The 6,939-nt window shown below is 39.1% G+C and overlaps 1 pseudogene; it reads left to right on the forward strand.

Moving 5' to 3' along the window:
- LOC101993605 overlaps nucleotides 1-5,071 on the forward strand; it is a 32,320-nt pseudogene extending 27,249 nt beyond the window's left edge.
- The last annotated feature ends 1,868 nt before the right edge of the window (nucleotides 5,072-6,939 follow it).

Genomic DNA, 6,939 nt, shown 5'->3' on the forward strand with positions numbered 1-6,939 from the left:
GGGGAGGGGGAGAAGGGTGGGAGGAGGGGGGAAGGGTGGGAGGAGGGGAGGGAAATGGAAATGGGAGGCTGGGAGGAGGTGGAAACTTGTTTTTTTTTTCCTTTTCTCAATAAAAAAAAAAAGAAAAAAAAAGAAATTTATTTGTAGGCACAGGCTATTCCAATTGACACATTGGGAACATATGCACACATCAGCTCCAAGAAAAATCAGCTGGCCTTTAATGTGCAGGGCCCAGAGTTGGCTACATCAGGTGTTTCAAGATTGCGTTTGTTTTGATGCTTGGATATAGCCTGGGGCTTCGTGCATGCTCAGCATACACTCTACCACTGAGCTACATCCCCAGGCCCTCACTTGTCTTTATTTCCATCAATATTGGAAACTTTACAAACAGTGTGATGGAAAATAGCAATACTAATGAAATCCATTAAAATCATGCATTCATGCTGTATTCTATACAAGCAGGTCATTCACATAGAAAAATCCTGTCCATTTGGAATGTGGTATTCATTCCATGCACAGTTGTGGACAAGGTTTTCCTTTCAAGATCCCTTATTCATTTTATTCTGATAATGGATAGCTTATCCTGCTTAGGAAGAAATACCATCTGTGCAGGCCTAATCTTCTTAAATAAAATTTTATCCATGTGGCTAGGAACTTGATCTCTAAATACCTTTTAGTATAGTTTCTATAGAATAAAGAAGTTCTCCAAAGCTACAGAGAAACCCTGTCTCGAAAAACCAAAAAAAAAAAAAAAAGAATAAAGAAGTAGTAAATGATCATAGCATTTTTTTTGCTTTCCAATGCTAACTTCAGAGTTTTACAAAATAATCTAATACTCTAATATTAAAAATTTGTTCTGACAGAACACAGTGAACATATACAGACATGAATGCATGTATTCATATCTCTATGTGCATAACATGTTTGTGTAAGCAAGAAAATACATACATATGTTCTCTTTACCTGATATTTATATAATACAATTATAACTAATCATGTGTAATATGGTGCCTGTATATATTGGTTTTTTTTTTTCTATTACTCCAACAAGTAAAAAAAGATGTGGTAGGTGCTGGTGATTTGACAATCAAAGAAAAAACTTATCATACAGGTTCAGCTTTTGTTTCTTGTATGGACATGAGAAGAAAATAAGAAAAAAGTCAAAGGCTTTGTAAGAGAGACAACACATGTAGCAATATTTAAAATTGGGGGTCTTAAAGCACCAGAGTGATGATGGTAAATGCATGCGTTTACCATGGATGCTTTGCTCTCCGGTTAGTTTTCAATGAGAAACTTCTCCCAGGCAATTCCCTGAGATTGTGTCTGTTAGGTTTTTCTTAAAATGAGGCTCTCCACCGACGCAAATAATTCCAACAAGGCCAAATTAGACAAAATAAAAGATGCCCATGTTTAATGCAATGCTCCCAGGTGGCACCAGGAAAGCATGGCAAGGAAATGAAAGAAAAAAGGGGAGACCACGGGAAACTCGGAGACCACGTGTTCGTTCTCTGGGGGGGGGGGCAGTTTAAGTAGCCTGTGGGAGTGGTCTTGACTTTCCCTGGGGAGTGGTTACCGTTTGGTGGGACTTTTTGACCCTCCCTGGGGAGGGGTCACAGTTTGGTGGGTTTTCCCAGAGGTGGAGTTTGGGCTAAGGGGAGGGGGCATGAAATGGGGTTCCTGCCCAGTATTCCAAAGATGGGTGCCAGGAGCTGGGATAAGGCCCCTGACTATAATATTCCAGACTCTGTATAAAGGGGTGTTAGGAAGCTGGGGTGATGCTTTTGACCAAACAGTGTCCTAACTAAGAGATTCCTGTAACAACTCCAAGTCATTCTTTTCTTCAAAGAAGAAAATTCACAAGAGCTTATTACAAATTTCTTGGCACTAAATCCAGAGATTTTGGATTAGTACACCTAAGAAGATGCTAAATATCTTGATCCCAAACATCCACTCTGGGTGCTTTTGATGGCAAAGGTCTATGGTCATAATTTGCAAGAACTATCTTAGCCTGCTCAGACATAATTAAGAATCTTCTCTGATAAGGAGAAAGGCCTAAACATACATGGCTGGTTTTTACTGGGACTATATAAGTTATAGCTATAGAAAAACATAAAACTGAGGAGCTTTGGGGTTCTGTGAAATTTCATATGCCATAAATTCAAAAGAGGATACCTGATTATACTTCTGACCTTCAGATGAGAAGAGTTTGTTGTATGAGATCATTTCAAGGTCATATGGATGGGCACTTAGTGATTGGGAAGTTATTGTATTTCTTTCTATCCTACTTAGTGATCAGTAATGCTTCTTTGTTTGAAAATGAATGAATGTCTAATATTTCAGCCTGGTCACTTCAAAAAAGAAGTACCTACTTTTGCAGTTGGTTGTCCAGCATATGCATTTTATCCCTTGGGAAATGCTTCTCTCTGACATGGGATACTTGTTTCCCAAAATTAAACAGGTAGGACTCATAGAAGCCTGAAAATATCATGGCATGAAAACATGTTTTTAAAAACCTTACAAGTTCAAAGTAATGATTTTTTTTTTTAAATCCTGTCTGTGATCTTACATTAGCTGCTTCCCTAAAGCTGGCTAACGAATTCTCTTCATATCTCTGTCTGTCTGGCATAGGCTCTCTACATGTAATCCAGAGAATCTTGGGAGATAGCAGCTACCAACTTCTCTACCATGGTAGTGGGAAAACTTATCTTCTAGGTAATGTCACAAACTAATGGGGGAAAGTTGCTAGTTAATAATAATGGCATCTGTTCCATGTAAAGCATCCCTGATGTCCCAAAGCAGTGACAGAAGATCAGGAGGAGGAAGATGAGGAGGATAGTGATGAGGCCGAGAATGGCTTCCCTCCAGAGGAGGTGTTATGCCTCAGAGGCACCAAGCAAGATTACCTTATGCATGCTACTTTGGATGAAAATAAGGAAGTGGACAATGGAGGCAAAAAAGAAACAATTGACAATTTTCAGCGAGGAGAATTAGAGGCATTTATTCAAAATCTTAATTTGGCCAAATACACAAAGTCTTTGATTGAAGAGGATGAGCCAGATGAAAAAGAAAATGATAACAAAAAAAGAAGCAAATTTACTCAAGGTAAAAAATAAAAAAAAAAAAAAACAAAAAGCAATAGAAAGTAAAAATACATCAGAAAAGAAGTTGAAAATTAAGAATGTACCAAAATAGCAATCTGATAGCATACTATCCCCAAACCAAGGAAAGATAAACAACCCGATGTGTTTGAATTTCTTGAGAGACAAAAGTTGTTACTGAAGCCTGGAGGCAAATGGTATGACATGGAGTATAGCAACAACCGCTCTTCGGAACCCCAGCCTCAGGGTGTGGCAGCTAAATACAAAGTTCTGGCTCAAAAGCTGTATGAGCACGAAGTCAGCTTATTCAAAAATAAAACAAGTAATAAAAAGGGAGGCTTTTTCACCTGGGTGAAGGCACTCAATCCTGTCACTGGGAACACTAGGTAACAGGATGGCAGCCATGATCCTTCTGATCCAGGATGATGCTGTGTACATGCTCCAGTTTGTAGAAACCTTCTTGAACCTTGTTAAGAAGAAGGAGAGCAAGCAGCAGTGCCTCCTGGCTTTGGATACATTCATGAATACTCATTACAGACCTTCTGCCGGAGCGTTGGAAGCTGCAGGGCTTCAGCCAGCATCCTTTGCACCAACTGGAAGAGCTGTCCAGCGGCAACAAGGACTCAAGAGATAGAAGATTCATACTGTGGTATTATGAACACCAGCTGAAACAGTTAGTAGCAGAATTTGTGCAGGTCCTAGAAACTCTAAGTCATGATTCCCTGGTAACCACTAGAATCTGAGTCCTAGTAGCTGCTCATGATGTGCTCTAAGCCTGCGGAGGAAAAGGCTCTTCTGGGTCAGGTGGTAAATAAGCTGGGAGACCCTCAGAACAGAATCACCACACAAGCATCCCATCTGTTAGAGGTGTAACTACAGAAGCATCCCAATATGAAAGGAGCTGTGGGTAGAGAAATATAGACATATGATCCATTCAATTGAAATCCTCTGTTCTGTGGAGCTGAACACAAGTCTTTGGGAGCTCAGAAAGTTATCTGAGCATTTCCACCCTTCTGTGGCCTTTTATGCTAAGATTATCCTTGAGGGAAATTTTATTCAGTATTCCAGGGACCCATTGCAGGATTTCACACTCATGAGATTCTTGGATTGATTTGTATACTGAAATCCAAAACTATACAAAGGCAAAGAAAATACTGACAGTGTTGTGATGCAGTCAAAAAGGAAACATTTTATAAAGGATGTTCGTAATCTTGCTGTGAATAATAAAGAGTTCCTTGTAAAAGAAGAAAGCCAGATCCCAGCAGATGAAGTGGTTTTCTGCAGGTATAAGAAAGTTGAGGTTGTTAAAGAGAAACAGAAGCACAATGCAGATGAAGACAGTATAGAAGATGTTGATGATGAAGAATTTGAAAAGCTGACTGACACATTTGAAGGTGATAACTGCTTTATGCCTGGAAAGGACGATATTGATTTTGCTAGCACTATGAAATAAAGGGAACTAAGGAGAACCTTGAAAGATTCAGAGAGTAGTGAAAATGAGCTTGGTGACCTGGATGATGATGGAGTTTCCCTAGGAAGTATGAATGAATGATGAAGTCTTTGAAATTGATGAAGGTGGAGAAACATTAATGGATGTGTCAGATGATGAAATTGAAGAATTTGATGAAGTCAGCTTTATAGACAGTACTAAGAAAAGCAAGAGAAAGAATGAAGATAATATTGACTTTGCTGGGTCGTTTCAAGGATCAAAGCAACGTTTCGATGACTCTAGCCTGTTGGTCTCTGCTGAGGAGTTTGGCCATCTGCTGGATGAAAACATGGGATCCAAGTTTGATAATAGTGGTATGATCGCCATGGCTAACAAAGATAAGGCAAGTTTCAAACAGCTCAAGTGGGAAGCTGAGTGTGATGATTGGCTGCACAACAGAGATGTGAAAAGCATCATCAAGAAAAAGAAAAATTTCAAAAAGAAGATGAAAATCCCTCAACACTCCAAAAGGCAAAGGAAATAAGTGCTTCAGAGTGAATAATAAATGAAGATTCTACTCGCCCTTTATTCTTGCTATCCAGCCACTTTTCTTGATCTTTCTATTTCACTCCATACATTCTAGACTGTTCAATGGATTTGTAATAAACTATTGAAACAAATAATAATAATAACGGCATCTTGTCATACCTTTAACATTCTTGTGTTCAGTTCATACCTGGCTATGTTTTTGTTTTCAATTTTCCCAAGGTGATCACGCTTACTTACAAATTTATCTTATATGAACTCTGTAGTTATGATATATTGGAATATCTTTTTGGGTCTTATAAGTAAAAGATAAACACCCGACCTTACCAACAATTAAAGTTAGCTATAAAACACATTAGCAGTTTTCAGACTCTGCTAGGAAAGTGCTAATGATGTATTGAAGCAACAAAACTATAATAAATAAAGTATAAACATCCTAGAAATATGTCAAATGTCAATGCTTATTATAAAAACAAGATTCATAATTTTATTAATATGAACACAGCAATTGGAATAAGAAATTTTGACTAAGATGTTAGTGGAGTTTTCTCTATCTGTATGAGTGTGAACTTAAAGTATGATAAATATTCCATTATTTATCTAGAGTAGGAGAATGGATGCATAGGATAAGCTCTTCTATGCAACCTTGTTTTTAACTGACAATTTAAGAAGCATGGCTGGTTTGCTCAGTGGTTAAGAATACTTGCTGCTGCTCCCCCGACCCAACAGGAAGACCCTCTGTTTATTTGATTAAACAAAAATAAAATGAGCTACACAGGAACAATTTTAGAGTTCAAAGAGTCACCGGCTTTGTTTTAAGGCTACAGTAGCTGATAGTTCTTGCTACTTCTACACTTGTACTTCTGTGGACCACAGAGACGCATTCAGAAGCCTGTTAGTTCACAGTAGGTTTGGAATGTTTCGCCACTAGCTCTTCACCTGCTCATTTTGCCCATCATGCCTGCGACTGGCAATAATAACATAAGCTTTTGAAAGTAAAGTCCAAAAAGAGGGGAAAGGGATAAAAAAGAAATGCTCTTTTACTCTGAGGTTTGTGGATAATTCCCTTAACCACCTACTGCCTTGATAAACTCTAAAATGCCACAGCAATCCTAAAAGTGGCAGAGGGAGCTGGACTCTCAATGTGCTAGCAGTGAGGGCTCTGCTGCCAGGGGAGGGATGCTGGCAGTGTGTTTCAGGAGAGGGATGCTGACAGTGTGTTCCAGGGGAGGGATTCTGGCAGTGTGTTTCTTCCATCAACTTTTTATGAAAATAGCAGAGGCTGAACTTAGTCCCTCTCATATCAGGCAACACGCCTCTGTGAATTCCACCCAGATCTGTATTTACTTCACCACACTGGTTGGTTTATTAGATTTTCTGTCTCACTTTTGGGAAGGTCACCTACCTTGTGTCAGCACCTGATGGGTCTCAAAAGGGATAGTATGACTCCAATGGGGAGTGGGCAGATGACCGGGGGCTGGCTGCCTTGAAGGCAATGTTTAGGAATCCAGAATTGACCCCCAGTAGAGAAATATTTGACCTTGAACAAGAGATATTAGGTCAGTATAGTCATTCACCCAAGAAGTTCTCAACTGTTCTTGCTTTCCCCAGCCACAAACCCAATTCTGAATACTTGCTGCTCTTACTAAAGACCCGTTTGGTCACAGGATCCTACAGAGTAGCTCACAACTGCCAGTTCCAGATGTCCAAGTCTGACCTCTGTGGACAGCAGGCACACAGAGGTCCAATTTACATATATGCAGGCAATAAACTCATACAATACTCATATAGCATTTATTATTAAAAAATAATAACTTGGTATGACTAAAAAAACTATATAAAGGCAAATTTGTATACCCAAAATTT

This window comes from Microtus ochrogaster, chromosome 7 (assembly GCF_000317375.1).
Source record: "Microtus ochrogaster isolate Prairie Vole_2 chromosome 7, MicOch1.0, whole genome shotgun sequence".
Lineage (NCBI taxonomy): Eukaryota > Metazoa > Chordata > Mammalia > Rodentia > Cricetidae > Microtus > Microtus ochrogaster.